The sequence below is a fragment of the Gopherus evgoodei genome, chromosome 5 (genome assembly GCF_007399415.2).
Source record: "Gopherus evgoodei ecotype Sinaloan lineage chromosome 5, rGopEvg1_v1.p, whole genome shotgun sequence".
NCBI classification, from domain to species: domain Eukaryota; kingdom Metazoa; phylum Chordata; order Testudines; family Testudinidae; genus Gopherus; species Gopherus evgoodei.
Window position 1 is genome coordinate 24,648,005 of NC_044326.1, and position 11,580 is coordinate 24,659,584.

The 11,580-nt window shown below is 43.2% G+C and overlaps 1 long non-coding RNA gene across 1 annotated transcript; it reads right to left on the bottom strand.

Moving 5' to 3' along the window:
• Positions 1–775: 775 nt before the first annotated feature.
• Positions 776–9,027, bottom strand: LOC115652106. The gene is made up of 4 exons (XR_004000541.1): positions 8,882–9,027; positions 3,603–3,608; positions 3,447–3,454; positions 776–786 (listed from the first exon to the last, which is right to left on the bottom strand). It is a non-coding gene; the product is annotated as an uncharacterized LOC115652106 (long non-coding RNA).
• Positions 9,028–11,580: the final 2,553 nt, after the last annotated feature.

Here is an 11,580-nt window from a genome sequence, read left to right on the forward strand (position 1 = left end):
TGTGACCTTGTACCTAAAGCCCATGTGCTGTCTGCTGGGAATTGTTTAATTCATTGTGAAAGAAAGAGTCTCCTTTTTGTTCTCAGAAATGCATCATCTTAAATTTTACTCTCTCTTTTTATCCCCTATCATCTCCATCCCTGAGGCTGGAAGCTCTTGGCACCCAACCACTGCACTGCAAAGGATGGTCCAAGCAACAGAAGGCTGTCAAACAGTTTTGATTTGTACTGTGGCTACAATAAGCAACGTGGCCTTGTCCTTCCCTCCCTCTCACCCCCCCCCCCACCCCGCTGGGATACCATATCAATTATCTCCCCTTTTTTAAAATTAATAAAGAATGCATGATTTCAAAACAATGGTGACTTTATTTCCTTTGCCAGCTGTGATTGAAGCGGGGAGGGTGGTTGGCTTACAGAGAGTTAAAAATCAACAAAGGGGCAGGTTTGCATCAAGGAGAAACACACACAACTGTCACACCGTAGCCTGGCCAGTCATGAAACTGGTTTTCAAAGCCTCTCTGATGCGCAGCATGCCTACCAGTGCTCTTCTAATCTGGCTGTTCAAAACTGGCAGCCAGGCGATTTGCCTCAAACTCCCACTCTGCCTTAAACATCTCTCCCTGACTCTCATAGATATTATGGAGCACACAGCAAGCAGTAATAACAGTGGGACTATTGGTTGCGCTGAGGTATAACTTAGTCAGCAAACAGTGCCAGCGAGCTTTTAAATATCCAAAGGCACATTTACCACCATTCTGCACCTGCTCAGCCTATAGTTGAACTGCTCCTTACTACTGTCCAGGCTGCCTGTGTATGGCTTCATGAGCCATGACAGCAAGGGGTAGATTGGGTCTCCAGGGATAACTACTGGAATTTCAACATCCCCAACAGTAATTTTCTGGTCTGGGAAGTAAGTCCTTTCTTGCAGCTGCTCAAACAGCCCGAAGTTCCTAAAGATGCGAGTGTCATGCACCTTTCCCAACCATCCCGTGCTGATATCGGTGAAACATCCCTTGTGATCCACCAGTGCTTGCAGCATCATTGAGAAGTGCTCCTTGCGGTTTATGTACTGGTTGGCAAGGTGGTCCAGTGCCAAGACAGGGATATGTGTTCCGTCTATCGTCCCACCACTGTTAGGGAAACCCATTGAAGCAAAGCCATCCACTATGACCTGCACATTTCCCAGAGTCACTACCCTTGATAGCAAAATGTCAGTGATTGCATTGGCTACTTGAATCACAGTAGTTCCCACAGTAGATTTGCCCACTCCAAATAGATTCCTGACTGATTGGTAGCAGTCAGGAGTTGCAAGCGTCCACAGGGCCACCACCACTCGCTTCTCAACTGACAGGGCAGCTCTCATCTTGGTATTCCTACACTTCAGGGCAGGGGAAAGCAACTCTCAAAGTTCCAGGAAAGTTCCATACAAAATTTTCGCAGCCACTGGGAATCATCTCATATCTGCCACACTATGCGATCCCGCCAGTATGTGCTTGTTTGCTGGGCCCAGAATCAGCGTTCCACTGTATCAACCAGCCCCACTGCCACCATGATGTCCCAATTGCCACATCCCGTGCTTTCAGAAACATCTGTGTCCATGTCCTCCTCACAATCGTCCTCGCAGGGTTCTGCACATACTGCAATATAATGTGCAAAGTGTTTACAATGCTCACAACAGCAGCGGTGAGCTGAGCAGGATCCATGCTTGCCGTGCTATGACATCTGCACAGGTAGCTCAGGAAAAAAGGCGCAAAATGATTGTCTGAAGTTGCTTTGACAGAGGGAGGGAGGGGAGAGGAGACTGACAACATGAACCCAAAACTACCCGCAACAATGTTTTTGCCCCATCAGGCATTGGGAGCTTAACCCAGAATTCCAATGGGCAGCGGAGGATAGCTTCGCAGAGTGCACTGCTCTGTGAGTCGATGCTAGCCATGGTAGTGAGGACGCACACCGCCGACTTAATGCGCTTAGTGGGGACATACACAATCAACTGTATAAAATCGATTTCTAAAAATCAACTTCTATAAAATCGACCTATTCCGTAGTGTAGACATACCCTAAAACTGCAGAGGGAGAGCATTCAGTATGGTCTGGATATTTTTCCTCTACATGCCAAAGGATAACAATATTTCTCCTATTAGTAAAAGCCTATCACTTCTATACCTTCTGCTCCTCTTTAGCTTGAGAAGACAGATGCCAACACACCATGAATTATGGTTTTATACTGGATGTTTATCTGCAAGACTCCTTTGCCAGTACAAATAAATATAAGAATAAAATACAGTCTTTGCAAATCACAGAATATACTGGATCCAATTTGTTCTTATTGATTTTTAAAGACATTTACAGAACACAAACAAATATAAGTGAGAATATATAAATAATATATTCAGCATACTGTTTTCCCTGCAAATCTTTTGAAAAAGAGTTGAAGACCATTCCAATCAGCCGTGTGTGTTGGCTGCCACTTCAGAGTGGCACAAAATAGCATTTAGGATCAAGCATGGTGCTTTTCATCTCCAATATGGTCAGGGCACCTGGTGAACATTTTTGTTTATGTCACATAAGTCAGCATGAGCCCTGATAAATTAATGAGTTGGAACAAAAACATAAAACGTGACATGGCTGAAAAGAGAAATAAGATAGAACACAGTGATAATAGCAGTCTTTGCAAAGCTCTCGTTAGTGCTACATGCTTTATATTCCATTAAATATATTTTATGATTTTCTTTAGTTCAGTCTGTTATATGCATCTGTCCAGAAATCAAGGCACATGTGCAGTACATTGCAAAAATGAAAGTGTTGAGTTAACCTAATGTCAATTTATACCATGCATCAACAACATAGTATCCAAGAAACATCAGCAACAAATGGTGTGTGTTTACTATGCCCCAGGTCCTGTTGGAGAAAGGGGGCCTGGTAGGTGATATGGAAGAAGGGCTGGCAAATTGAACTTCTGCTCAAAGTCATGAAATTCATTTATTTCAGAACCCTTCCCACCAATTTATGGGCCCTCTGTGTTACTCCTCAGACCTCTCAACTTAAAGATAGGCAAGGGAATCAGCAAAGCAGTGGAGACAAGCAGACTTAGCAAACCAGCAGAGAGGGGAGTTAGTATAGAAGGCAGTAAGGGAGGTAGCAGAAGTGAGGGCAAATGGAGAGGCTAGCTGGGCTTTCCACCTCTCCTGAATAGTTAAAGAAGCTCATTGGGGCCACCACTGTGCATATGAAAAGGCTCATCAGAACACCCGCACAACTACCCTATCCTTAGGAGGCTTACTAGCTCAGCAGATCCCAATGAGCTAAAATACGATCCTCAGAAGGATTACAGGTGATATTTTCATAAGTGTCGTATTCCATTGAAAGTCATTTGCTTGGGTAAATATGAAAGTTTTACCCCTGTGATCCTATTGAGCCTTGTTTAGTGGTTGACTCATCCATGACAAATGAGCCTCCTAAGACCTGCATGTGATTCAGTGGCTCTTCCAGAGCACTTAAGACTCCCAGAGAGTGAGGACTGAGACCCCACCTCACAATCACAAGTCTCAAGGAGGAGAGGTATGAGTCTCTCACTGCATAGAGAAGGGGCTGGAGGGCTACAATGAACTTCTTAAGGCTTATGGAGGAGTTTCCCCAAAAGCCTTTTAAGAGCTATGGGTTAGGGGATTCCATATAACTGTTAGGAAACTTATTAGCTGCCACAAAGCCTTATGAAGAGTTTCTTAGGGCTTGTGTGGGGGCGAACCACAAGCCTCCTTGACCCAGGGTGGGGTTGAGAGAAGCCCCAACTGCCTAAGGTTTGCAGGGGGAAATCTTCATTAGAACTGACACTTTGCAGAATTCTGACTCTCACAGAGGGAAAAATAGAACTCTGCTATCATCATAAACAGAGGTTTCTCTGGCTTTCCCACAGAGCCTTGTCCCCTTCTTGGGGCTTAGACCACTTTGCCAGTGAGGGAACCCAGGCCCACCCACTACTCCAGGTTTCAACCCAGGGATCCTATAAACCGTAGCCATGTAGGGGGTCCTTTGATTGGTTGCTGCTCTTTCCCCTTAGCTTCTTCCCACTTGATCCCTTTACCTTCAGCCATTTCCTTAGGATTACAGTTCTCAGGTCCTCGCTCTCGTAGGGCCAGTAAATACAGCCCATCGAGCTCCCTTAGCCAGAGCAGAACAGCCTGCTTCACTCCGCTGCAGCTCCTTTTATCTGAGACTGCTGGGCTCTGATTGGCTGCTTCCATGCAGCTTTCTAGGCAGGCTTGGAGGATCACCTTCACTGCTCTTCTCCAAAGGCAGGGCATAGTACAGACATGCCAACTCTTGTGAATTAATCATGAGAGATGTGATTTCTAAGTAAAATTAAACCTTGCTCTCAAATATGAGGATTTTTTTTTCAGCCATGGTTCCCACTGTCAGTCTGTCCCTGGCCTGATAGTAGGAGCCACAGCCACAGCAGGAACTCCTCCTCGTGGGGTGGGCTGAGAGCAGGAGCCACGGCTACCACAAGAAGTCTTCTGCTGTCAGCCAGCCCCTATCAGCGCTCCTGCTGTCAGCCACAGCCCCCCAGGGCTCACGCTGTCAGCCTGGGAAGTAGGAGGGTGAAGAACCCCAGGAAGAGCAGGAGTGAGATTGGGAGGGCTGAACTATGGTCTGGGGGCTGCAGTGAGGAGGGTGGAGGCTGATGGGGTGAGAGGGCTGTATTGATGGTGGGTTCTGAGCAGATGGGGTGAGTGCTGGGGAGTGAACTGAGGGCAGTGGAGCTGAACTGATGAGGTCATGATGATGGGGGCTGAATTGCAGGGGGCTTGGGTGGGAACAGAACTGATGGGCAACTGGAGCATAGAATTAATTGATGGTCAGGAGGAGAGTGGCAGATGCAAGGGTGAGCCAGTTGATAATATGACAGAAAAAACTGCATGCTCCAGACTCAGCCTGCATGATGCAGAGTGGGCCTCCTTATGGCTAAGTGAGCCATTTCCCTCTGCTAAGAAAGAGGGAATCCTGCTGGAATAACATGGTCATAGGTGCGCACTAGGGGTGCAGAAGGTGCTGCCACACTCCCTGGCTTGAAGTGGTTTCCATTAAATACAGGGTTTATGGTTTGGTTCAATGGCTGTCAGCACCCCTGCACACAGTCCCACGCTGAAGTGACTCTTTGCTATTACTTTTGATTTCTCTGCACAGATTTTACTTAGAGACAAATTCTTCATAGACTCATAGGTCAGAAGGGACCAATATGATCATCTACTCTGACCTCCTGCACAAAGCAGGCCACAGAATCTCACCCATCCACTTCTATAACAAACCCCTAACCTATGTCTAAGTTACTGAAGTCTTCAAATTGTGGTTTGAAGACCTCAAGTTGCAGAGAATCCACCAGCAAGTGACCGATGCCCCACGCTGCAGAGGAAGGTGAAAAATCTCCAGGGCCTCTGCCAATCCGCCCTGGAGGAAAATTCCCTCCCAACCCCAAATATGGCAATGAGCTAAACTCTGAGCATGTGGGCAAGACTCACCAGCCAGCACTCAGGAAAGAATTCTCTGCAGTAATTCAGATCCCATCCCATCTAACATCCCATCACAGACCACTGGGCATACTTACCTGCTGATAATCAAAGATCAGTTGCCAAAATTGAGCTATCCCATCACACCATCCCTTCCATAAACTTATCAAGCTTAGTCTTTAAGCCAGATATGTCTTTTGCCCCCACTACTCCCCTTGGAAGGCTGTTCCAGAACGTCACTCCTCTAATGGTTAGAAACCTTCGTCTAATTTCAAGTCTAAACTTCCTAGTGTCCAGTTTATACCCATTTGTTCTTGTGTCTACATTGGTACTAAGCTTAAATAATTCCTCTCCCTCCCTAATATTAATCCCTCTGATATATTTATAGAGAGCAAGCATATCCCCCCTCAACCTTCTTTAGGCTAAACAAGCCATGCTCTTTGAGTCTCTTTTCATAAGACAGGTTTTCCATTCCTCAGATCATCCTAGTAGCCCGTCTCTGAACCTGTTCCAGTTTGAATTCATCCTTCTTAAACATGGGAGACCAGAACTGCACACAGTATTCCAGATGAGGTCTCACCAGTGCCTTAATGGTACTAACACCTCCTTATCTTTTCTGGAAATACCTCGCCTGATGCATCCTAAAACCGCATTAGCTTTTTTCACGGCCATATCACATTGGCGGCTCATAGTCATCCTGTGATCAACCAATACTCCAAGGTCCTTCTCCTCCTCTCTTGCTTCCAACTGATGTGTCCCCAATTTATAACTAAAATTCTTATTATTAATTCACTCACACTCATGTAAATCAGGAGTGACTCAGCTGAAGCCTTTGGAGTTGCATTGGTGTACGATTGGTGTGGCTACAATTATGTTATGGAAGTCATAGAATCCGTGACTTCCAGAGACCTCCATGATATTTTCTGCCCCAAGGCTAGAGCTGTCAGCAGGCAGCCCTGCAGCTCTCAGCTGCTGCTGGAGGTGGGCCACCAGCAGCTTCTAGCCACGGGGCAGCAAGGGGAACCTGGAGCTCTCAGTGCCCATGGGCAGTAGGGGGACCCCAGCATCCCCTGCCGCTGTGGGTACTGGACCCTCCTCCTCCCCATTTTGTCAGGGATATTTTTAGTAAGAGCCATGGAGAGGTCACAGGCTTGTGTGAATTTTTGTTTATTGCCCGTGACCCCTCTGTGACTTTTACTAAAAATATCTGTGAGAAAATCTGAGCCTTAAAGACTGACACCAAGGAAGAATTAGATCCATTATGTTGGAGTGATAGATCAAATTTACAGCACTTGGATGCACTATGGAAAAAAACAGAATCTGCACAACCTGCTTATTTCTCAGTGAACACTGAAGCTTCTTTCAGCCAGGGTTTACTTTTTTTTTTTTAAATAGTCAAGCACTAAAGCTCAAAATGAATGGCAGTCACCCCATAAGGAGACACAGATTGGGTCTCCTCAATAGCCCAGCATCTCCCTCACTCTTATATTTGCTGATCTTATATCTCCACCCTTTGGGGAATTATGGTGTCTGCTGGCAATTAACTTTAAGGAACCAACAAGAGTTTCCTTAAAGAAATATTGGTAAGCCTAACTGCTAGTAGCTATACGGCCTCGAAAATCTGTCCCAGGTAGCTAAACCACAGCTTGCCATGCAAAGTCCAATCACTCTGTGATAGTCTGCCTAATGGAAGTTTGTTCTTTCCTACGTAGTGCAGCCAATCTTACTTGCAGGCAGACCAAGCTTTTTTGTAGTAGAGGGGGAAGGTGAGAGTGGGAGCTGTGGAAAAATCAATATCAAACTACTTTCCACTCTAGTCCCACTGCAGGAGGCTAGTTTATGATCTGCAAAGTGAGTTCAAGACTTCAAGGCCTCAAAACATCACATGTATATCTTATACTTAGGCGAGACCTCCTACAATGCATATAGTGTTGAACTGCTATAGTTACTAATTCTTATTGAAAAGGAAGAGCTGACAGCCTAAAACAATTCTTTCCCTGCATAGCAAAAGAAGGTGGCACTGGTACATGAGTAGACTATAGTTTGGCAGGATATGGTGACACTTCTTAACAGGTCATAACTGCAATTGCAATCAACAGAATCCATTTAAGGATGCATTTTCATTTATTCATTTTATGTTCCTTAAAATAATTGCAAGGTTAACCTTATGCCAGCAGCTAGTCTTCCCATCTTTCTGAGCTCTTTCAAATTTACAAGCCTCATTCACAAGGAGAGAATATTTTTATAGCTGTAACATGACAATTTTATTTATTAAGCGTTCGCCAGCCAAGGCACTCAAGGAGTCACACAACACAATAAACACCTGATTAAAAACACAGCAGAAACGTAATTTTAAAACAGATGCTTAAAACCTCAAACAAAGCAAGCCAACTGAGGGTCTAATAAATATGATGGCAGCATTGTCAGACAAAAATAAATAAACCTTTTGCAATGGTAAATTTTTGATGTTTTGAGGTTTGGTTTTGTTTAGAGTAGGGAGAGATGAACTGAGTCAGATGTCAAGAGGCGAGGGAGTTCCACCTCCACAGCAAGGGCAGGTACGTACTAGCTGACCTTATTAGCAATGTGTATCTCCACAAATATACACAGTGCTGTATAAAGCAAGTTTAGAGTCAAACAGGTAAAGGGGTTCCTGGCCAGAAGGGCTCACAATCTAAAGCCACTGATGGAGACGGACATTACAAACAAGAACATGCACAGAGAGGGAGTCCTTCTTAGAGCCTTAACAATTCATAGAAAAGGTGGCATTTGCATAGTTTCTTGAAAGTGAAGATGGAGGAAGCTTGGTGGAGAAGCTATTTCAGGCAAAGGGGACAATGTGATAAAAAGCATGGAGTTGAGATGAAGGCAGAAGAGAGGCAAGTAAGGATGCAAACCTGGGCAGAGTTAGGACCAGCTAGGTTCAGAAAGGGAGTTCTAAAGGCAAGGAGAAGCAGCTTGACCATACAGAACATGGAAAGCCAATGTAGAAATTCAGAGATAGGGCAAAATGTGATCAGAGAGAAAGATTATGAGGCTGAAGGTGCAGTGGTGGAACCCCTGTAAAGCAGCCGGTGACTGCACATATCATCAAGGTTAGGTGACTTACACAGCCAGTTTCTATACCACCACTGTGACGGGACCCTCGGGGTGCAGCTTGAGACACTGGGAATGCTATCTCTCACAATGCCTTGTGAGTGACCAGCAGCAAACCCCTCCAGGTGCTGTTATCACTCAGCACAACCACATGTGGAGCCCCAACACCCAGCTAGATTGCATGACTGCTCCCAGATCCATTCATGAATCACACAGAGAAAGGCATCAGAGCCAACCCTCCCTCCCCCCAGCTCTCAGCACTGTACCTCAGGAACATACAATTTATTAATTGGTTCACCACTTCATCAATGGAAAGTGGATATACACTAGCCTTTGTACCCTGAGCAGTTTTGCCACACACTTCATACAAACTCATTGGTAAAAATAAACAGTTAAACAAACGTATTGACTACAGAAGATAGATTTTAAGTGATAGGCAAAAAGTCAAAGTTAGTTACCAAAAGAAATAAAATATAAGCACGCAGTTGAAACTCTCAACCTTATTAGGCTGGGCAACAACTAGAATAAGCAGTTTCTCATGCCACTGGATATTGCAGTCCTTAAACAAGGGATTTGTCCCTTAAATCTGGGCCAGTCTCCTCTGTTGGAGTCTTCAGTCTTCTTCTCAGTGTCTTTGTCACTTGCAGCATAGGTGGGGGCAGGAGAAAGGCCTACTCTGTTCTGTTCTATACCCTCAGTGCCATGTGCTTGGTGAACACACAAGTCCAGGCACGTCTGGTGGGCATTACTGAGTCTCTAGGTAAGGTTGAGCAATTCCCCGGGTGTGGTCTCATGCAAGTGAGTCATTGAATTGTTGCTCCTTTGCTAGACAATAGCTGTTGATAGGTAGTTTGATACCCTGCTCTCTCTAATAAGCTCTCTTCAGAGACCTGTGGTTATAACTGTTAGATTTTTGAGATACAGAGAACATTCTCCAGGAAACAAGACTGTTAGAGCATTGCCTCTTGAACAAAAACTATGGGAATTTGGAGCAAAGTGCTGTCTTTTATAAAACAAAGAGAGTAAATTATTCCATATATTCTCTGTCATACATATGTAGAGAGTAGAAGGGAAATATTTCACTTTGTTTCTTGGGAGGTATAAAATTCTCCGTTTGCACTAAAAATCATAAATTTTGAATTGTCAGATTCACCATCTTAGCAATGTTCAAATTAAGAGGGTCTGATTAGCTTTCACCTCCACTTCATATTGCAAGTGGTTAAAAATTTTCCAATTTAAGCACTGGGTTATAGGTTCATTTACTGCTTTTCACCTGCAGTGGATCAATGGTGTATGTGATTCTTGATCCTGATAGTCCTTTTAGAGGACATAACTTTTTATTATATTGTTCAAAGATGGTTCTCTTAATGATTTTTTCCCCCCAACTGGAATGCTCCCTGGGACACACTGCAGTATATGATGAGTAAGTGGTCTTGTCTAAGAGCTTTTCTAAAGGGCACAGGTGGGAGTAAAAATTTGTCTTTATTTTTTGGTAACTTGTTCAGTAATGCTCTTGCAGATGGGATAACTTTTTTAAAATGAAGTTCAATTCATACCTGTGTTTAACTGGTTTGTAAATATTCTAGTGCTCAGCTTTCAAAGATATTTTTGTATTTCACTTTTGGCTTTTCCCTCTCAGTTTAATATTTGAATTGATTAAAATCATATACAAATACCTGATCAGAGGAGAGATCATATATGAAAGTCACCTTTGCTCTCTTTTACCCTTAAGGCATAGTTAACACAGTTATGTTTCACATTTGTAACAGCATGTAATAGGATTCTGTTTACCTATTGAATATCAGTGGACTGAATCATAGCATTAAGAGAAAGAACTATTACCGTGTCTCTTCACTGAAATAAAAACAATTTTAAATTTAGCTTCAAACTAAAGCAGATATTATTTAAGAACAAACATTACATTTATATAGCACTTTTCATCTTGAAGGACGCCAAATCCTTTTACTACAAATAAATAAAAAAGACTTCCCACTTACCTGACACTTTATATTTTCATAATACTATGCAAAACATTAGCCTTCAAAGCTCCACTGTGAAGGTCCCACATCAGAGATACAGAGACTAGAACCAGTTGAGAATTTTCAATGAATTTTTTCATCAATTTGTCAAAACTGAAACAGGTGCTAAGTCTGACAAATTTCCCAACCTGAAAAATTGTTGAGAAAGTTTTGAACTTGTCAAAACATTTTGTTTGGTCATTTTCCAAATGACAAATTCTAGTTTTCCTGTTTGAAACAACCTTTATTTTGAAATTTAAGCTTAGACTGAAATAACGCTAAAGAAAAAAGGTTGAAATATAAATGAAATGTTTCAAAGTTCTTGAGATGAAATATTTCAATAGCAAAAAAAAGAGGAATTGGCTTTTCAGCTCACAAATATTTTCAAGATTTCAACTTCTGATCATGATTTGAGAGTGGAAAATATTCACAGGTCAGGAAAACTGTTTCCTGCTCAGCTGTAATAGAAACTAAGGCAGAGAGTTTAAGTGACTGGCATGGGCCACAGAGGGAGTCATTAGTAGAGCGGGGATTAGTACTCTGGGATTCCTGGCTCTGTATCCCATATTTAGACCATTAGCCCATACAAATGATATGTAGCAGAATCACTTCATACACCTCTGGGGCAAAATACTACATGAATCTGTTTTTCATCTTTCAACACTTGGGATTTAGGACAGCAACTAACAGAAGGCATGGCTACACAGTGTTACGCATTATGCACATATGGCATTTATGTGTTGGGCAAAAGACTGCCCAGCTTGACATTGTGAGAACTAGTCAATAACACATTCAAGGGCAACTACACAGAACAGTTCAGCAAATATATATTGGACACTCTTATCTGCACAAAGAAAATAAACTCACTAGATGGCACTATAACTGAAAGAATACAAGCTGCAGTATTTCAAGTAAGAGACAGCGACCACATTCTCAACATATTTTAAGTTGAAATTAAGC